This window comes from Leopardus geoffroyi, chromosome B2, assembly GCF_018350155.1.
Source record: "Leopardus geoffroyi isolate Oge1 chromosome B2, O.geoffroyi_Oge1_pat1.0, whole genome shotgun sequence".
In the NCBI taxonomy this organism is placed as follows: Eukaryota; Metazoa; Chordata; class Mammalia; order Carnivora; family Felidae; genus Leopardus; species Leopardus geoffroyi.
Window position 1 is genome coordinate 102,312,965 of NC_059332.1, and position 22,677 is coordinate 102,335,641.

At 39.2% G+C, this 22,677-nt stretch overlaps 1 long non-coding RNA gene across 1 annotated transcript in view; it reads left to right on the forward strand.

Annotated features, from left to right (window-relative positions):
* Nucleotides 1-19,525, forward strand: part of LOC123608880 — a 60,424-nt gene extending 40,899 nt beyond the window's left edge. The window contains exons 3-4 of the long non-coding RNA XR_006717490.1: nucleotides 2,673-2,676; nucleotides 19,352-19,525. This is a non-coding gene — a long non-coding RNA (uncharacterized LOC123608880). The remainder of the gene's footprint in view (nucleotides 1-2,672; nucleotides 2,677-19,351) is intronic.
* The last annotated feature ends 3,152 nt before the right edge of the window (nucleotides 19,526-22,677 follow it).

A 22,677-nucleotide genomic window follows, 5' to 3' on the forward strand; every position in this document is an offset into this window, starting at 1 on the left:
TTTTGTCCTCCAGCCCCCAAGCTTGCTGTTCACTTAGAAGACACGTTTTTGGTTGGATTTGTACCAGGTGCCTTGTGTTTTAATGGAATATATGGTTATATAATTCTCCTTGATAATTGTCCTTATTAATTTATTTCCAAAACAAGAGACAGTGGACCCCAAGGTCTTCGTTAATCTCTGAGATTTTCTTTCTCATTTATCAAAGAATATTAATTCATTTGAATAATATCCCAATCCCTTCCTTTAGTAACAAGAGACTGTTCTAGCAATGTACTATTTGTGAGAAATGGGACAGGGGCGGGAAGAAGAGATCTGTAGGTAAATTGAAGAAGCAGTTTCACAGGGGATTACTTTTTTTTTTTTGGAAGTTTTATGTTCAGGATTTATGTCTAGAGAAATCTAGGGAAGAAGAACCATCAGTTGCTATGGTCTCACTGCATTGCCCAATGTCTTTTAAAGGTACCCTAATGACATAAGAAACCGTATGTCTGTAACACAAAGCAGGATGGGAAGGGACCACAAAGCTGCTCAGTGAAGAAGATAGATAACTGAAGTCGCCTTAGTGTCTTCTCCACTAACTCTCTTGACTCTTTGCCCTCCTAGAGAAGGATGAATTGACCCCATTAAGCATTCCCTATTGGCTCTAGTAGTTACTATTTCAAAGCAAAATTTCTGCGTATAAAATTAGGCTTTTCTGGATTTTTCTCGTCTCAAAAGAGGATCGTGAAAGACACAAGTAAGTGTAATTATTCTACATTCACATTTATTCATATGGTTGGGCATAACATGGGGATGGTGTGAACTTTTCATAGGCTCATTGTCATATGACCATGTTCCCTTTACATGAATACAAGTCCTCGCCTTGACCAGCTGTCTCACCAACGTGTGCCATTAGTCATAGCATCATGAGACACATGTACTGAGGAAAATTCATCTCCATTATCAGAAAAGCAACTCAAAATATACATCTTATTTTTAAAATATACATAGAAGGGGCGCCTGGGTGGCTCAGTTGGTTAAGCGTCCGACTTCGGCTCAGGTCACAATCTCACGGTCCGTGAGTTTGAGCCCCACGTCGGGCTCTGTGCTGACAGCTCAGAGCCTGGAGCCTGTTTCCGATTCTGTGTCTCCCTCTCTCTCTGACCCTCCCCTGTTCATGCTCTGTCTCTCCCTGTCTCAAAAATAAATAAAACGTTAAAAAAAATAATAAAAATAAAATAAAATATACATAGTAAGTCACGTTCTTTTAGAAAATCAATTACACACAAAAAAAACCCACGAAAGCATCAGTTATACATCCTTCTTTTTTTTACTTTCTATCACCCTAGAAATCGCAGAAGTACGTATAGTTGCATCCAGGAAATTGTGAACCTTAATATATCCAATTTAGCATTAATATCATGCGGGACACGTGTTTAGGTTTAAGTGTAGCAATGTTATGTTTCTTCCAGCTGCTATGTATGAATACTTCAAAGTACTTGGCTCTTGACTGATGAAGATTCCATGTCTTATTGATTTGGTTTCTAGAAAAGTAGGGGATTTGTTATTCTCTATGAGCTAGTGGCATTTGAGAAACACATGTGTAAAAGCCTTGCAAAATTTATATACACATGCATGTGGGGGCACTTTTATTGATGTCATATGAAGAAGTGGAATCTCCAGGTTAGTTTTTTTTCTGTAGAATAAGTCATATTGTATAACTCTTTCATTTGCTGCCTATAACATACATGGTGAAAAACTAAAATAAAACCCTCGTTTTAAAAAACCAGATGGAAAATCATGCTGGCTAGATAATACGATGTCTTCTAGAGACACACAAAAGTATAGCAAGATCCTTTCTATTTTTTTGAAATCTTTTTTAGAAAGAAAGGAAATTTGAGAGATTAGGACTATTGAATCTTTTTTTTTTTTTTCTCTTTCTTCCTTTTTGCAAAGGAAAAAGAAAAAGCTTGCCTGAGACAAAATTCTGCCAAATGCTAGTTGCTGAAGGCCCACAGTGAGGTCTAAGCAGAGTTCAAGACTGAAATAAATGTCTAAACACAAGGCAAGCATAGTTTCTTTCACCGCTGCAATGCTCCATGTATTAATCTGAGTGCTGGAGTTCTTTTCTGCATTTTTGGTTTCTGTTTTTATAAAAATAAAAACCCTCAATGTAATGAGAGGAATAATTCCTGAAGCCACTAATGTCTTTCTCGGAGTCAGCACAGATTAGTCTCATTGGCATTGTTTCCTTCACTGTGTGTTTCCACACTCTCTACCCTAAATCTGCAGACTTTAATTTTTTTTTTAATCTTTCACCGTACAGAGTAGAAGTTGCATCATTAAATATTTTGCTGCTTGTTTTTAGAAAGGAATATTTTACAATGCAGTCTCGATCCTCAACTATCTAAGGAGGTAAATATAGCTCCCTAGGAGGAAGGCTACCAGAATTCACAATGTCTTTTGGCATCTTTACCTTTTTGAGTTTATATTCTGACTCATGGTACTTTGGTAGACATACTCATTCATGCTTTCATAGGAAAACTTTCTAGTAGCATCCACTGGATCTTTTATTGCAAATCATTTGTGTGTCTGTAGCATTGATGGCAATAATAGCCAATAGTCACTGACAGTTTACTATGTACCAGGTACTCTCCAGTGCTTTATATAAATTTACCTACCTACTGTTACAGTTAGGTGGTCTCATCAGATCCACAAGGAAACTGAGGCACAAATACCTTGGTTAAATAACTTACTTAAGGTCATTGAGCTGGTAAATGGTGGAGCCAGAATTCTAATCTAGAAAGTCTGGTTTTAGAGCCAGAACACTTAACCGACACCCACTGGGCTGGAATCCATCCACTACTCTTATTATTACCCCATCACTAAGTGCTCCTGGCCTTGACAAATGATGGAAGGACCCATTGAAGCCATTCTAGTACAGTGGTTGGTGAACAATGTTTTTGGGGAGGGTACTCTATACTGACCTATATTGTGTCATTTCTCACATGGGCTAAATACAGAGATCTAGAAACCAGGGAGTAGAAATACGAGTGGCACTTTTTGCACCTGGAAAAGTGACTCCTGGGAAAATCTGACTGACAATCCCAAGACAATAGGCTCTGATAGATTAGAGCTCTGCAATCCAACATGGTAACTAATAGTCACATGTGCCTATTTAAATTCATTTTATTCTATACTTTTAAATGTTTATTGGGGAGGGGAGGGGCAGAGAGAGAGAGAGAGAGAGAGAGAATCCCAAGCAAGCTCCACACTGCCAGCCTAGAGCCCAATGTGGGGCTGAAACTCACAAATCGTGGGATCATGACCCGAGGTGAAATCAAGAGTCAGACGCTTCACTGACTGAGCTACTCAGGTGCTCCTTAAATTCATTTTAATAAAAATTAAATAAGGGTAAAAATTCAGTTCTTCAGATACATTTCAAATGCTCAATAGCCACATGTGGCTAGTGGCTACTTGTTGACAGTAAAGAGACACTTTCATTGTTGTGGAAATTTCTATTACACAACACTAGTTTCGGGTCCAAAGGTTAAAGGAATAGAGAGTCTGGCAGTGACAGCTGACACAAGTGTCCAGAGGTGGCTCTGCCAGGGCCACCTTCTTGGCCGGATCCCAGCTGCGACTGGACGTGAGCTGTTCTTCAGCCTAACCACTACAGGTCGCTATCTGTCTTCCGAGCCTGAATTCGGGAGCCGTCTACACTCCTTCCAACACATTTCTCTTCTGTTTAAGTTAACCACAGTTGTTTTCTGTTAGTTCCTGCAAGAACCTTTCCTGATAGAAGGGCCTTTACTTAATATTTCCTGAAACTGGAAAACCCACACTTCAGGAAATTACAGACATTGGGTCATTACATATTAACATAATTGCTCTTGAATCTCAAGGTTAATTACCCAGAAAAAAGTAGGTTTGGGGATAGAGTTATGTAGACCTGAGATTGGTGTGAGGGTAAATGTCTTTCTCTTCCTTGGCCTAGTGAATCTTGGACCCCAGGACACTTGGACCGTGAATCGTGCCTGCTGTAAGAAAACCAGGGACTATATAGGGTGTGTGTTTTGAGAGCTCCATTGTTTGCAGTCTTCAGGGCCAAACAAATAGCAAATAATCCCAAGTCTTTGATAAATCTTAATGAAAGTTACAGCTGGTGCTATAGAGAATTACATAAAGATTTTGCTCTACGCCTGGGATGGATAACCAAAGGAAGAATTGTAGTCCCAAATTAGTAACCATCAGTGACAGCCAGCTGTGTCCAGCCGAGAGATGGCCACCTTATAAGGACCATCTGGGTTCAAGCCAGTAGCATGGCAGATTGCTAACAGGACCAGAGTGTAAGAACTGGGCTGGAACTGAGGTCACATGTGAAACAACATCCTGGAGGAAACAAACAAACAAACAAACAAATAAAAAACAAACAACAAAACAAAACAAAACAAAACCCTGGGAAGTGTTCTAAAATATAAACTCAATTTCTTACAAGAGCCCATAGGGACTCAAAGTCAGCACAATTTGGGTTTTAATGGAAACATAATTTTACAAATTTTCAGAGGCTGAAAGGGTGAATGGCATTTGAATTATATAAGGGAGAACATTTTTTTGCCATCTGATGTCTTCAACAATAGAATGAACTGACATGTGCCCTAACAAGGTACTTATCACTGGAAGGACTCAGCTAGGAAATTGGGTAAACAACCTTCAGCGGGAAAGATTTCCGTGCAGGTGGAATTTCAAAAGCTTCCTCTCACCTAAAGATTTTATGAACCTCTGTTTCTCACTAGACTAGCCTTTACAAACCAATGTGATTTCAATTGCAAAAGTAGCAAATTTTCCTTAAAGCCCAGGGAAAACCAAGAATATCTATTAAAATACTTGGAATTTTGTGGTTAGGCTTTTCCAGTTTAACTCTCTTAATGCCTCGTACTTTCCATTTTCTTTCTGTTTCCTTTGTGTGTAAAACAAACTGTAATTTTGTGCAAGTTGGGAGCTATTAAATTGCTTTAGTGGAGAGGTAAATGATTCTTAATATTATTAGAATTTTAATCAGAATATGGTGAACAAATCTTGGGGAATCCTAACCTTATTTGCTACAAAGATTAAAACATTTCTCTGTAAAAAAAACAATCATATAAGCCGTCCTGATGTCTTCTGCATATTTATGTTTCCAAGAACATTTCAGTCAGGGGCTGAGCAACTTGGGGAAATAGAATTATGGCTAGGTTTTCCAGGACATTCACATGTGCGACCAACTCTGTGGATATGCTTGGAATCTGTTCCTGGCCCAGGATCAGATACATACATAAACTCCTCATAAACTCATACCACATTTTCATCCTATCTGTTTCCAAGAGTAATTCTTCACAAATGCTAGAAGCCTGCTTTGTGTTTTACTCATTTATTAATGGCCCACATAATCTGTAGTTTTTCATAGCTTTGGAGACTTCAGCACTACCATGATCTCTGCCTATTCTGCTTTTCATATTTGCATTTTCTTTTCTTTTTTAAGTTTACTTATTTTGAGAGAGACAGAGAAAGAGAGAGAGAGAGAAAGTGGGGGAGGGGCGGGGGGAGGATCTGAAGCAGACTCTGTACTGACAGCAGAGAGCCCAACATGGGACTCGAACTCATGAACCGTGAGCTCATGACCTGAGCCGAAGTGAGGCACTTAACTGACTAAGCTACCCAGGCACCCTACATTTGCATTTTCTTTTAAGTTGCCCCCTCTCCCAGCGTATAGTATAAAGAAATATCAAAATAAAAAATGTTACCAACTTTTTTCACAAATTCATGCAGTAAACATGTGTTTTTTAAACCTATTGTCCAACTGAGGAGGGCACCTGTTGGGATGAGCACGGGGTGTTGCATGGAAACCAATCTGACAATAAATTTCATATTTAAAAAAAGAGGAAGAAAAAATAAAACCTATTGTCCATATATATACGTACATGATTTGCCAAATGGTAAGTTACCACCATGTGGTGTTGTTTGTATTGTTGTACATGTTCCTACTCCTATTTGTACGTGTTCCTATTTCTCATGAGTTCTGTACTTTGCCTCAGTAAGTAGATCATAAGGTCTTAGAGGGCAATGTTAATATTCCCTGTATAGGCTAGTAATATTTTGAGCATACTAGATATGTGACGATATTCTCATTTTATTCTTAACTATAAATATTTTTATATGAAACATGGCAAAAACCAACAGCAAGAAAGCATCAGTGAACAATAATAATATTAGCTAACATCTCTTGAGTACTAGGTGGCAGTCACTTTTAACTGCTTTGCATGAATTATTTAATCCTTCCAACACCTCTTTGTTGTAGGTAGTATTATTATTATTTCTCCTTTACTGATGAAAACACTGAGGCACAAATGGTTAAGTAGTGGGCCCAGTGCCACACGATATATAAGTGATGCAGCCAAAAGTTGAACTCTGATCCTGGGCTCCGGAGCCTAGGCTTTCAACCACAAGTGTGTGCTGTCTCTAAAGATGGAGAACAAGTTGGAGGATGTGGAAATTGAAGGATTTGGAAAATGCAATTTTTTCTCACTTTTCATAAAATCGTCCCCCTGGAGGATCAGTAATCAAAGGTGACGAGGAAATCGGAGGTGCGCCTTCCCCTCTAACACCGGCGCCAAATAAACATCCTCTACCCCAGTACGCAAGCAGACAGCTTGTTGGAGTTCAACAATGCAGTATGAAATAACAGTATGAAATAACAGTATGAAAGGCAGTGAAAGAATATAGGCTGCTGAGCCCTGTTTACTGCACCAGAGAGAAGGGAGTTCTATATGCCACAAGAATAGACACAAATGCCCTTTAAACATTTCTTCCCGGTGGTTTTTCCATGACAAATACCTTGCCTCAAAACTTTAAGATTATTTTATGTCTCTGCCTTACCCTGAGATGAAACTATACTGAGATAAAATGATAGATCAATCTTTCACATACACAGTTCTGTGTGTGAATCTGCGGTGTGCTTACTCAGTCATTTATTTCTTCAACAAACTGTTATCTGACTGCCTTCCTATACCGGACATGATTGGGGCTACAAAGACAAACAAGACAAAATTCCTGCTCACGTGGAACTCACAGTTTAACACTGAAGGTAGACAACTGACATACAATTGCATGGAGAGGGAAAAAAAATAATAACAGCCTCTCTTACACGAGTGAAATATAACCCTGTCCCTACAAATGTTCATTCAAACATTTATTAATTCCGCAAGCATCTATAAAAAATATAGTATGCACAGGGTGCTTTGTAAATGATAATTTTCTTCGATAAAGTATGTCCCACAACTGAACATAGCTTCTCAGACATACTTGACCATCATAGAGTAGCATAGAACTGTTGGCCTATCCGGCTCCAAACCCAAAGGTCAGCTTATATTGAACTGTACTTGATACTGGGCCATCATCCCATACTGAGGAATATTATAATAAACACTTCTATAAAATCTGTCCCCAGATTTACAGTAAGTATATTTGCATGAAAGCCTTTCTGGGGAGGCCTGGGAGAAACCCCCTGGTTGCATATAAGAAATAGTGGTGCTTCTTTTAGATATCTAGTCTACTTTGACTACGTGGATATTATGTCCATCATAAGTGATTCTTATCGTAGCTAGCTGATAGAATACATAAGTCATTATTTACGAATCCCTCCTCACCATACCTTATTCAACTACTCGTACTGGTCTACCCAAGCATGTGTAGAGGACCTCATGTCAGGCACATTTTGTGCACAGTTCCTTGTATTTGTTCTGTGTTCAGTTTCCCTTTGCTTCAATTTTTATTTATCTTGCACTTATCTTTTCTTGCAATAATGTACACTTCTTTGTGAATGACTTTTCTCTCTTGTTAAAAGTGAGATTTGGTGGAGAGGTAAGTAACTTGAGATCTAGCTAGCTAGATGACAGATAACAATGAAAGAAAGAGAGAGATGGCAGGTTGTTTAACAGTCTTTGAATTTGATACTTTGCATCTATCACAGCTGATGAAAATGTCACCTGTTTATGGCTTTTAGTCACCGCTGTCCTCTACTCACATGTGTCCTTTAATGCTAACCCACTAGACACCTACACTGCAATAAGTCCCTTTGATTTTCCCTTGTGCACGCCTCTCAGAAACTCCCTTTTCTCTCCAACCCCATTTCCTCTGTCCTTGTCCAGATCCTATGGCTGAGTTAAGGCAGCCATTCTTCCAAATATCCTTGTAGCAAATTCAGATTGGGGCTTCTGCCCCACTTGCAGTGATTCCCACAGCGACTTTTCCATGATACACTCCCTTTCTCCATTGGAGTAAATGGGTCCCGTGCTGTTGTATACGTGTTCTGAATAGTTGCTGCCACTTTCTTGCTTGACCTTACCTCCATGGCCACGGTATTTGACTAGAAGGACTGCGTAACACGTAGAAAGGTATCTGGCTGCAAGGAACCAAAATTGTTTAATAGTAGCTTAAGCAAATAGAGTTTGTTTTTCTCACATAATAAGAATGCTGGAGGTAGGCGGTTGCTCACATTAGTAACGGTGCCTCAAAAAATTAAGAACTATAGTCTTTGCAATTCCCCTGACATTTCCACATACATTGCAATTTGTGGTCACTAGTTGGCTACTACGGCTCAAAGCATTATATCTATTCTAAGGGCAAGAAGAAAAGCAGAAGGAAAATGGATCCCTAACCTGTCCAATCCCTTTCATCAAGAAAGCCAATAGGTTTTTAGAAACTCTTACAGTATAGGAATCTCATTGGAATGGAGTAGGCTTTAAGAATATCTCCAGTGGCAAACAGAAAAAAGAAAAAAACACAGAATGAGATTGTAATGCTTGGCTTAAACTAATGATCAGTTGCGTGATTTTGGGCTCACTATGCCCCTAATAGACTCAGGGTTCTGTCATCAAAAAAGAAGTTGAAACTAGGTATTGGATAGGCAGGTGAGCCCCAAAACTGTCAGCATCCCAACCTGTGGCCTCACTGATTTTTCCACGGGTGAGCACATGACCCAAACCCAACCCACAGAGACCTTACACAAGATTTTTGAAACTCTCTGGCAAGACAGCTATCTATAGTCACAGATTAAGCTGAATAAAGAATGTTCTGAGAAAAGGAAGCTAACATAAATAGAAATAAAACCATGAGATAGAACATTCAACCGACACTCAGGGCACTGATTCTTATAGAGTCATTGTTAAGGCCAGTTTACATCTACCCTTGGGTATAGAATCCAATCAGTTCTCCATTATGTTCAAACTAGATCAAGTTCGATTTCTATGCCTTGCAACCAAAGAAAGACTCTCGACTAACCTACTTCTTGACGTGTTTCCCTGCTTCAGTCAGTGCAGCACTGAGCCTGTAGAGTTGTTTTTATCAAACATAAATCCAGTGACGCCACCAGTTTGAAATCTGTGATGATTTCCTCATCACCTGCAAGATGAAGTTCAAACATTTTGTTATATCAAAAGCTTTTTGTAACCTGCCTTAGAGATAACACACAAATCTATGCTTTGACCATATAAAACTTTAAATACTCTAAAATGTGCCTTCACTTTCATGCCATTATCTCCTTTATCTGAGATGTCTTTCCCCATGTTGTCCAACTAGATAACTCCAATTAATTCCTCACGACCCAACTCAGCATAACCTGCCTCTATAGCTTCCCTTGACCTACATAGGTACATTTACACCCAAACATACATATATCCATCTGCAAAAAGTCTCACTCATGTCCTTTTCTCAGCTCTAATAGTCCCTTTTGCATATCTTTATTACAACAAGGATAGCATTGTAGCATAATTCCTCCCAACTAAGTGTGAGTCCTGCAAGGTCAGGGACTGAGAAAATTCAGTGAGTGTTTGTTTAATTAAAATAAGTGAAATATTTGCACAAGTGGAGGAAGAAAGGAACGCCAAAAATCGTCTGAGTTTTTCTCTCATTTGGCTTATAGTCAATTAAATTCCTCCGTGTTTTTTTCTTGAACTGTTATTATAGTCACCTCCCATCTTGTAATAATGTTACTGATAATTTATATTTTTATGATCATGTCTGTGCATAATAATATGTTTACGCACAATAAACCTGGTATTGTGTTTTAGCTTAGTTTTACAGATGTAAAATATTTTGATGATTTGATTCTATAATTGGAAATTATCTTCCCATACTTACGTAAAGCATTTAGAATTATCACTTCTATATTTCCACAACATGTATTTGATAATATGTGGAGAAGGGTAGAATTTAGAATTGTGCGGGGCATCTAGTAGGACCTTTATACAAAGTTGACATTGATCTATTGACCAACAGTCTTTGAGCCTAATTATTATAATTTTTTAATTGAGGTATAATTGACATAATCCCAATTTTTTTAAATCTTACCATGAATCTATCTAAACAGAGTTTCATCCAAGTCATAGTTCTTTTTTTTTTTTTCTTTCCCCAAGCCATGGTTCTTAACTTTGTTCTCAAGAAACCAGTAATTTTGGAATGAGATTGAAAATACGTACATAAATGTACTTATTTTAGAGATGAAGAAATGTAGCTTCAGAAAAGCTATGTGACTCATGAAAGTTTATAGAACTGATAAATAGGAGAGTTGCATCAGTTTTCTGACAATCCAATGATTGTTTAATTATACAATAACCACCTCAATGCAAACTCTATCAAATGTCCTACTGAAACAAAACACTGTACCTGTAGCATTTTTTTCTATCTACCACTCCACGAAGCTCATTTAAATAGGAAATGGTATTTCTTTGGTATGATTTGTTTTCAATGAACCCATGGAATTTATGAACAATCACGGCTTCTTTTTCTCCATGCTCACCAACCATCTGTTAATAATCTAGTTTAATCCTGAATGTCTCTTCTAGTTATCTAGGACGCCTCTAGTCAGAGTGTTTGCTCAGCTTCTTATAACCCTCAAAACTGTAAGACTTGTGTAGATTTTTTGTGCTTGGAAACACTTTTGTTCAGGAGCTACATGATCCAAGGAGGCTGAATATGACTAAGGAGATACCAGTGAACAAGCTTAACAACCACAATTCTTTTTCCTTTTTTAATCTGGAAAATATTCCCTTCTCAGCTATCGTCCTGAGTGGCTTCAGAATTACTATATAAAAAGGGCTTGCGGGCAAAAATCCATTTTGGAAGAGGAGGACTACATGTTTGTCGTGAATTTGCATGCAGAACAAGTTTACTGTTTTTGCATGCAAATGTTTTGATTTAGATTGTTAAGCATTTGGTATGTTTGGAGGGTATGTTATGGAGATTGGGGTAGGGAACTAAAACACTGCCCCCAGCCACCTTTGGTGTTGTCACTGGATCCTGGCCAGTTACTTCACATGCCTGAATTCCTATCTCATCCAAGTGACATGCTTGCTTTGCAGTCAATAAGACCAAGGACTGAACAGAAGCCTGCTAATTGTCCAGACCACTCATGTCTGGTTGCCAATTGGCAGTTTCCCCTGGAACAGTAGTACATTGCTCAGTGAGAGAAGTCATTGTGGACCAACCTGAGACATTTCCATCCCCCAAGGGGAGCACAGCAGAGGGACTCAAAGACTTTGCCAACCAGAAGTCTGAAGACTTAATTTCTCCAGGGAGGAGCAGCCTGCTGTTCAAGCCAATAAAATCACAAACCAAGAAATCCAGACTATAAAATACCTCTTCATAAAATTCACACTGTGTTGGAGGTAAGGATTAGATCTATCTTGAAATCTCCTCATTTTGGTTGCCGATGAACGGAAGAAGAAGAAGAGGGAGAGGATGAGGAACGTGAACAAGAGCAAAAACAAGGGGAAAGAAGAAGAGGAGAAGTGGAATGAGGAAGGGGAGGAGGAAGGGAAGAAGAAGGAGGAAGGGGAGGAGGAGAAGGGAGAGAAGGAGGAAGGGAGGAGGAGGAGAAGGGACAGGGGAGGAGGGGGTAAGCCACATAGTTATTGTACATTGCATAGACACACACACCCTTACACATGTACCTACAACCTTGATTTAGCGAGGAAACCAACGTAAATATAGGACCCTTGTTTCTCAGCTGTCAGGGCAATGGGGCCAAAGATTATCGCTCAGTCTGAACCAATCTCCTAAACTTAAAAGCTTAAAGGCATTTCCTTCGTTTGTTATTGTCAGGGCCAACTCGGGGCGGGGCAAGGCCCTAGGCAAGTATTGTTCTGTGTGCACATTCATAATGAGATCAAGTTAACATAATATTTCGAATGCTGGAATTCCTTTCTTTTGGAAAGGAATGTAAATACAATGTCACCTCTAAGATGGGGACAGTGAAGACCTAGGAAGGGGAAAGACTCAAGGTCTGATTTCGTCTGATCTTGGTGATGTTAGGATGAGGTTAAGGTTAGACTGCATTGTCTGCATGTGGATCAATGGTATTTGTCTCTTGGTAAACCAATTCCCTTCTGCTTTAGAAGCAGTCTCTCAAACACCAATGTTGGAGTGCCCCTAAAATGGTAATTTCATACTCTCTAGGGGCCATCCCAGACATGACCTTTAAAACCCAATTAAAATAGCCAGCCATTTCCACATTTTTCCAGGACTCAGAAATTATGTTGTTTAATTAAATTTATCAGTAGCTAAAGGGAACGGTACCCCAGTCATCGTTTACTTGTTTCTAATAAAATTTATAGTTAATTATTTTAACTTTTTTCTTCTTTTTTCTTTAATTTCTGAAACTGTTAATATAGTGGAAGGCTATCAAACTCAAGTTTGTGTTGGAATAGTTTAGAATATTCTATTGCCTGGATAATTACTAACAAGAATGTTATTAGCCTGCATTGAAGGGAAGCTGTTTCCCCAGTGTTAAGTCGGGACTATTTTCAGAGCTTTCCTTAATGTGGAAACTAAAGAATTAGCAGCAAGACCTTAGAGAAGCCTTTCAATTCTCAAAACATCTTTTTAAATTTTTTTTGTTTTTTGTCTACCCTGTAGGTTTGCCCACAGAGTTAAACATTTGGAAAAACATTTTGCAAAGAAAAATGTGAAATGCATGTTCATGGGAAATGGTACTTAAGAGCTACTCTTTAAGAGTGAGATGTTTATCGAAATAAGGGAGCCTAATTGTCAAAAATGATGGGAAACAAATGTGAAAAGTCCTGTGTTTGGAACGCAGGCTACACGGAACACTTAAAAAATCAAATGCTGTGTTTCAAAAGAAGAGGCATAGTTTTAGAAGTTGCCATCTTTTGGAAAAAGTGTTCAGTTTAGGGATGAAAAAAAAAAAAGAACATGGCTGCCAAGGGACGTGGAATAAGAAAAAAAGAACATCGGTGCCAAAGTTCTCTTCTCTGAAACATTGGGTCACCACTTGAATATCAGTCTACCAGACTGATATTCTATAATGTTCAGTGACATCCCAGACCAGCCCTGCTGAAGACATATACTAAAGAGGCTGATAAGTGAGAGCTGCTGGAGATAGGACAAAATTCTCTGCGAAGATGAGACGTATAGCACTGCTTGTCTAAATTCTCCATATTTGCAGGGGTTTATTATTAGTTTCCAGAGCATCTAGACTAGAGTTTCTCAAACTAGTGCTATTGACACTTGAGGAAGCTAATTCTTCGTTGAGAGAAGACCGTCCTGTGCATTGTAGGATGTTTAGCAGCAACCAGCCACCCTGGCCTCTATCCACAAGATGCCAGTAGCAGCTCCCACCCTGCAGTGACAACCAGAAATGTCTCCAGGCATTTCCAAATGTCCCTGAGAGGGAGGAGGTGTAGGAAATTGCCCCTGATTAATATCTGCTGCTCTAGAGGATAAAACATTGATTAGGATTCTCAGTCTGTATTGTGTATTTGCAAGTGCATTCAGCAAAGATGTAAAATTCATGAGGACAGAATAACCCTGGTCCCCACCAAAAAGGTCAGTAAGTGGAGGATCCCTCTATTCTTGTCAGGTAATAAGGATTGCTTCTGGTCCTTCCACAGAGTTTGGTTCCAGCTGTATCCTTTGTCACCGGTACGACCAAGAACTTGTTATCTGACCTTTCAGCAAGGCTTCGTTTTCCTCAGTGCAAAATGGGGTCCGTATCTGCCTCAAAGGATCGTTAGAAGGATCAAACAAAAAGCTTATCTTAATACTCCCACTGGACGTCACCTAGCCAATCACCGTCTATTATTGCCTGGCACAATTCATATTCAGGTTCAATGAAGCAGATCGGTCAACTTTTCATTATTTTAACCACTAACCCAATCAGCATTGACAGATCTCATTAACTGGAACACGTTTGAAGAATCATACAGGAAGACCTACAAATAATTAGAGCTCTTTCCAGCTTGTATTTGGACTTGCCTTTAGTTACCCTCATGATGCATGGGTATCAGTCACTTGCTGTTGTGCCATCAGCCCACAGTTTTTGTTTTCAGTGGGAGTGCCCAGGAAAATAGTTAACATCAACTTAACTGCAGTTTGGCAAACCACAGAGTTGTTTCAATAAACACCCAGTGTGCTGAGCTGTGTGCACTTAGGGATGGGTGAATGTGGACCAAGAAGATCCTATTTGGGGGTCCACCTCATCATAAGGCAGGCACAGTCTTCCCCTGAAATCATGGAGCAGTTGCAATTACTCAAAGCTTCACCTTAAATAGAAATACACCTGCCAGAGGAGAGAGGATGGGAAGGACTCACAGCAGGTCGGAGCAGACCACGATTCAAGTGACAGGAGGAAACAGGCCCTTCTGCGGTGGTCCCTGCTCATTTTTGCTGAAATTTTCCCAAAGACCGTGCTGCTCAGGATTGTGCAAGAGGACCAATGATTACTATGAGAAGCAAAATATTCTTCTTTACAAAAGCTTTCCAGAGGGATTAGAATGTTTATGACACTTGGAGACTAGCCAAGCCAGTGTAAATTCCAGCACAGCATGGAGAAGTGATCAAGTTTACAACCTGTGGTCTATACATTGGGCAAGCATGCCAGATAGCTCCCCGAGAGTGGCATTACCTGGAAAGCTCTTTGGAGGAGTCTACAAGGGACAGATGATTCCTCGTCTACAGTCACCTCTCTAGGGGAGAATCCCTGCTTTAACCAGCTGTGCAACCTCAGGAAACCTCCCCCAGAAAGATGTCTGAGGGCTTCACCTTGGAGTGCAGCTAACCCAAGAAGTAACTGCTATCCACCCCACTCTTTCCAGCCTCATCTCCGGCTCCAGAAGTTGGTGCCTACTCACCTGGGTGGACAAAACCCTTATAGCAGCAAGAAACAGAAATACAGCTCCCATCAGCATAGGCCAAGTACAAATTTATTGACTCAATGAAAGAAAAGAGTTGACTCGGGAAAAGAAGACTCTCAATCAAACGAGAGAATACAAGCCCAAGCTCCTCCCTCACGGTGTGAGTGCGCAGTGAGCATTTCTCTGAAGAAGGAGACTGCTGTTCTGGGCATCCAGAACCATAGATGTCTACCCCTACATTCAGTAACTTCCCACAAGGAATCTTGATGCATAGCAGTATCGGTGCTTTGGATCAGGCCCACTGCCTGCTCTGGTAAATAAAGTTTTATTGCATACAGCCAAGTGCATTCATTTACGCATGATCTATGGCTGTTTTTGCCCTGCAATGACAGACTTAAATAGTTTGCTATAAAGATCATGGTGTCGACAAAGCCTGGGTCTACTGGCTGACTCTTCCCAGAAAAAATGTGCTCACTCCTGCTCTAACTAATTCTCTCAGAGATTATCTCGACTTAAAATCTGGCTTGAGTAAATCCAAAATGGTTACAGGTTTGACAAACCTTTCCAGTCCCTAAATGTTTTCTTTGAAAGAAAATTGGTTGTGTATTTATTCCTGTACATTCCCTGAGACATCTACTTGTTTATACCCCCTATTTTGAATGGCTAAAACCATGAGGCTACACGTTTACATTTTTAAACTTGTTTTGTGTTTGGTAGGTTTGATCATGTATGAACCCCAAATAAATAGGCTTCCCATCACCCTAAGTAGGTAAGAGTCATGTGTATTATTGTTAGAATTCCCCACTTCAACTCTTTTTTTTCCCTTTAAATAATCAACTAATCTCAAATGATAAACAGATTTAAAAAAAAGGTCCTTTCATACATTTAAATCTCTTGCAAAATCCATAAAGTCTGGACAAGATTTGACTGAAACAAATGTTTTTATTCTTGCTGATTTAATTATTACTGATTAAAATAGATCTTATTTTTCCCTGGGACTTGTCTACAACTCAAGATTTCAAAAGGGACTGGTCCTAAAGATGCCGCAAGGGACTTCCTTTTAGTCTACGTTTTCTCTCTCTAATTGCTAAAATTGCCTGGCAATCAAACTGGACTATTAGTTCATGAGAATTCTTATGGGTTTTGTAACGAACTCGATAGTCCATGCCCCATTTCTTCTTACTTGTCCTCATATTCTATGACTTAATGAGAAAACAGAGGGAGGTAAAAAAAAAAAATAATAATAATAATACAAAATAAAATAATAAATTAAATTATATAGGAAGAACATTCTATCCTTTTTTGCCTGTAAAAATTTTCTTGATGCTATAGTTTAGGTGATTAATGATTTTTGTACAATGGTAAAACTTAACTTGAAAAAGCTACTTCAAAAACAACCAAGTAACGAGCAAACACATTTGTTGAGGGCCTGCTATATTCAAGCAAAGCACTGTTTGGGATAGTGGTGGTTATAAGAATGTCTAACACAACATCATCCCTCAACGAGCTCCCAATCTACAAGGAAGATAAACAGACAGATACACCCCAAATCACACTTTGATGGAGGAAAGGAAAAGTGCTATGGGAACGCAGTGACAAGAACAATTAATTCAAGGTAGGAAGGAGGAAGGTGCTTAGAAAATGTTCCCCGGGGAACACGCATTGGAATTCAATCTTACAACCTCTGATATGTGTGTGAAAGGGTGTGATGAGAGCTCTGGTTTACTGTACTTCGAGGAGAGATAATACCATGAACAAAGGCAAAGAGATGTGTGTTCCCCTTTCAATCACCTACCGTATTGCATTGGAAATTACTTGTTCATGGGTCTGCCTCTGCCACCAAATTTTCAGTCCCTAAGAAGGGGCCACATCTTCTCTATCACCTGTGAGGCTAGACCTTCCCATCTAGGTGCCCCTTGAATTCAGCAATCCTGAATCGACCCTGTGATTCAATCTGTTTCTTATTTGACTCATTTCAGTTGTAATTCACGTTTCCCAAAATTCAAACTTAAAAAAAAAACACTGTAAATTCTAATCCCTGCTTAAATCTCATCAGTTTACAGGGACCCTATATTTATCCTCTCGGTTCCTCAGTTTCCTAATCTACCAATTGGGAAGGGGGGCAGGGTACACTGCAGAGGAAGAGTAATAACACATTACAAAGATCACGATAAATGAGACAGTACCTATCATGATAACATACCTAACTCCACGTTAGACGCAGTAGCTAATTAATTTGCCTTCATTTCTTTTCTCTTAAAATGAAGGGCAGTAAATCGGTTTTCCACATGCTCAATAGTAACATAGAATTTTCTAAAACTGTCCCAGGGACCTCTTTCCCCTGTGAGCCCTTTTAAAAGTATTCCATAGTTGAATGCATTTGGAGACGTTGGTACCATAGCCCCCTCCTGACCGGTTACAGGGCACATGAGCATATTAAAGGCTCAAGTAAATCTTACAGTAAACAAGTCTGTTTAGCTTTATTTATTCCAATGTCCTTCAAACTTATTTGATCACAGACTTCTTCCCCATGATACTTGATACATGACAGCATTCATCAAGACGTACTTTATGAACTCAGGTCTAAAGAGGACATTCTTGGCTCACCACCGTCATTCTACCGCCCACGTCCCAAATATTCTTGCCCTTATTCACATGTTATTGCATAAGGAGACATCTCAGGAAGGTAATTTTTTTGATTGTTCGTTTGTTTTGTTTGTTTTTTGGCTCCGAATAGCTAGCTGTTTTCCTAAGTCATGTGTCCTGTTTTCTTAAGCATGACTTAAATAGTCCTCCTTCCACTAATATTGAGCGTTTTTTAAACCAAAGCAAAGTAATTAAGGACCATGTAATTTTAAGGTTTATAGTTTCTCTCTCTCTCTCTTAAATCTGCACTATTTGGGTTTATGTATTTATTTTTAATGCAAAGATTTTAAAAAGCTCCAGGAAAACCTCCTTAATGACCCACACCACCCATGGCTATCTGGGCTTCTCATTTCGACCCCCTGCCACTGTCACTGAAACCGACCCAACACTGTTATCATTTGTCATTCAGCACTCGCTAATGTGTCTATGTGAGGTTCAGCCCTCTTTCACCAGTGTTTCCCTTTTTAGTTATTTTACTTTCACTATTATCCACTAGTCCCAGCCCGAGGATATTTTCATCTTGCAAAAAAAAAAAAATATATGCATAATAATGATGCCTCTCCTCTTGCATTGTGAAATCAGAAAATTAGAAATATCTCTTTCATAAGCTCAAAACTCTAGGTTAAAAAAATGCCAGAAAGCTTTTATGAAAAGTAGCAAAAAAAAAAAAAAAAAAAAAAAAAAAAAAGTAAATTAGCCCCAAATGTACAAATGTATGCTTGAAAGTTTGGAAAATACTTTAGCCTTCTCATTTCCCTGCTAGTGTTCCACACAGGATTCTAAGTCCCCCAGCACGGAGGTAACATCCAACTTATCTTTTTACCCCCAGGACTTAGGGTAGTGTCTTGTGCACGGGGTATTTGTTCCCAAATATTATTTACTGAACTGAACTTCATTTTTTATTATTTTTCGTTAATGTTTATTTATTTTTGAAAGAGAGAGAGAGTAGGGGAGGGGAAGAGAGAGAGGGAGACACAGAACCTGAAGCGGGTTCCAGGCTCGGAACTATCAGCACAGAACCCGACAGGAGGCCCGAACTCACGGACCACGAGATCATGACCTGAGCCGAAGTCGGATGCACCAACCGACTGAGCCACCCAGGCGCCCCTGAAGAGCAATGAATTCTAATTTTATATCAACTCTCTGAGTCCTTACATGAGCAGAATCTGAGTAAATCAGTAGGAAAAAAAAAAAAAAAAAAAAAAAACCAAAGTGGCCCATATGCCCTGAAACTCAAATCATTTTTAATACTTAAACACCCAAAGAAAAAGACAAAGAACGTTTACCTTTGTGTTAGAAATTCTCTGCGGGGGCACCCGGGTGGCTCAGCCGGTTGAGCGGCCGACTTCAGCTCAGGTCACGATCTCGTGGTCCGTGAGTTCGAGCCCCGCATTGGGCTCTGTGCTGACAGCTCAGAACCTGGAGCCTGTTTCGGATTCTGTGTCTCCCTCTCTCTCTGCCCCTCCCCCGTTCATGCTCTGTCTCTCTCTGTCTCAAAAATAAATAAACGTTAAAAAAAAATTAAAAAAAAAAAAAAGAAATTCTCTCCGTTTGAGGAATAACATCTTGATTATCCAGAACTTACAACTGGGTGTTAGCTTGCTCTTCTCGGCTTCAGGACAAAAGGGTGGGAAAGCAAGAAAGAAAAGACAGGAGGAGAGAGGAAGATGGAGAAAGAGGGAAGAAGGGAGGGAAGTAGGGAGGGGGAATGAGGAAGCCAAGAACAAAGGAATGAAGGAAGGAAAGGAAGGGGCTGGGATCCAGGTTGCTTATTTACTTCAAACAACTTTGACAGTTTGTTTCCGAGCGAGTCTAAGTTAGGTTGAACTCCCATCGGTCTTCCTCAAGCTTCAGTATTGCATAGTCACCTTCAAAAGGGAAAATTTTGATGGTGAACTTACCTTTACCCTTAATCCATTATCAACAAAATTCAACAGGGAATGCCAAAATAAAATAAGTAGAGGAAATAATATCAATGAAGTTGTCAATCTTGCACTTACATTTGCTTCTGCATTAATTGCTACTGAACTTTTACAAGTTTCCTTGTCAAACACAAGCAAGAAAGATCCGCAGGGGACATTTCCTCACAGTCTGAACCTCGTGAATACGGTGCTGACTGCCTCTGCTGCTCTTTTCACTTGAACGTCTGTCCTATTTGCCAAGGGAAGGCCCGAAACTCCCATTCCTTCTCTCTAATCAGTTATGGTAAAACCATCTTTTGCCTGGCATTCCATGATATCATTTTGCCTCCACATAGCCAAAAGAGTTTATTTACGTAATAAGTCACCTGCTATTATTTTCTTCATTACTCTGTAACAATGAGTGCTCGATTTCACTTTTATGGTGTCCAATCAAAATCTCAATTTCTTGACTAATTTAAGAACATTTCTGTCATTATGGCAGAATGCCATAGCTGGCAAAAGAGAGATGTCTTGGGGCGCCTGGGTGGCTCAGTCGGTTGAGTGTCCGACTTCGGCTCAGGTCATGATCTCACAGCTTGTGAGTTTGAGCCCCCCATCAGGCTCTGTGCTGACAGCTCGGAGCCTGGAGCTTCTTCAGATTCTGTGTCTCCCTCTCTCTCTGCCCCTCCCCAACTCGCATTCTGTCTCTGTCTCTCTCAAAAATAAATAAACATTTAAAAAATAATAATAATAATAAAGAGGGATGTCTTGGTGGGTCAGTCGGTTTAGGTACCCAACTCTTGCTTTTGGCTCAGGTCATGATCTCAGGGTTTGTGGTTTTGAGCCCCACATCAGGCTCTGTGCTAACGGTGCAGAGCCTGCTTGGGATTCTCTCTCTCTCCCTCTCTCTCTGCCCCTCCCCTGCTCATACTCTCTCTCTGTCTCTCTCAAAATAAATAAAAAATAATTTTAAAAGATTACTTAAAAAACTAGCAAATGAAATTCATCTTAATGACTACTTTGACACAATGCTGTTTTGACATTAGACTGGACAAAGAACATTAAGAATTAAATATTGGGGCACCTGGGTGGCTCAGTCGGTTGGGCATCCAACTTCAGCTCAGGTCATGATCTCACAGCTCGTGAGTTCAAGCCCCACATCGGGCTCTGCGCTGACAGTTCAGAGCCTGGAGCCTGCTTTGGATTCTGTGTCTCCCTCTCTCTCTCTACCCTCCTCCGCTCATGCTCTGTCTCTGTCTCAAAAATAAATAAACATTAAAAAAAAATTTTTTTTAAAGAATTAAATATTAAGTCCTTAGATGATCCTTCAGCATTGATACTAGGAACCCAAATGGAGACCCTGAATCTATACAGCAGTGTTTAGGTTATCTGGCCCACAATACATGTACGTTGTTTAATTCAGTGAAGTGAAAATACAAAATAAAAAAAAAAAGTTCTCATAGAATTTGTACACACTGAATAAAACAGAATATTCCAATTTGGAAAAAAAAATACTTTTATAGATCTACTGTCTTGAACATTAAATTTATCTTTAAAATAATGATCGTTATATTTTTGGACATTTCAATTATCAGAGCAACTCTTGATTAAACTGGCTTTATTTTCCAAGATAGAGTTTGGGGGTAGGAGGTTGGTTTATTTTTAAGTTTTTATCAAATAATTTAATTAAAGATGTTTTCCCCCTTAAAATGTTGCTTAATTTTTTTTTTGATTCTTTAAGTTTATTTATTTATTTTGAGAGAGAGAGAGAGAGTGGGAGGATCAGAGAGAGGAAGAGAGAGAGTCCTAAGCAGACCCTGCAGTGTCAGTGTAGATCCTGATGCAAGGCTTCAACCATTGAACCATGAGATCATGACCTGAGCCAAAACCAAGAATTGGAGGCTTAACCCACTGAGCCACCCAGACTCTTCAAAATATTGTTTCATCTGAAATTTTAGTTTATCAACACTCTCCACTTGTCAAGAGTTTTGTTTTCTTTTTTCCCCTAGTGGTTTCCAGTTGCCAAGACTTGTAATTCAGTTTCTAAGTAGTAAGAGCATCCATCCAAGACCTGATAACAAGAGAGCTCATTGTAACATGTGTAACATTTTCTGTAATTATTTTGTTCTTCTTGTAATAGTTTTTTTTTTTAATCAGTTTGTAACTAATAGAATTTCTTTCTCTCCTTCTTTTTTTTTTTTTTTTTTGGTGACTAAAAATTTTCCTTTAAAAGTCATATTCCTTAAGGGTTTTATATTGCTGAACATTTCCTTTTTGTTTCCAACTTGGATGTTTCAGTTGGTGGTGTAATCATTCTTTAAGGAAACTATCACTTTATCTAAACATGTCATCATTCAAAATGTCCCTGTCGTTTCAATCCACAAAGGACTGAAAGTAGAACAAAATATCAATATGCAGTGAAAGAACTATGTGAGTATTTGGAATCTGGTTTTCCTTTGCAGAAAAAGCAAGTCTGCTATCCAGAACACCACCCAGATAGTATCAAATCACATTAACTAACCATGTGGACCCATTCCAAAAAACCAATTTCAAAGTTACTGGGTTTTCTGACTTTGAACAAGATAATGTCATTTCTATTGAAACGATTCACTGAAATTCAAATTTAATGCAGCCTGGACTATGGTCATTACCCATAACTACCTAGAGTTATCTTGCCTTATGAGATCTAGCATAATTTCTGTTTTTCTCTGATATGACCAACTTTCCTTTCTGGGATGTTAATTTATAGGAAATGGCATATTTAGAAATAAATATGAAAGTATCCTTGAGGCATGAAAAACTTGCTCCTCTTGAGGGTTTTCTGGCTTGGTGGTACTGGGTTGGTTTGTTTTCTTCTTATTCCCAGAGTTAACACAAATCAGCAGTTTGTAACGCCCTAATTGCAACCAAGACCGAAAACTTATTGCCAATAATACCAATAAAGCAACTTGAAGAAAATCATT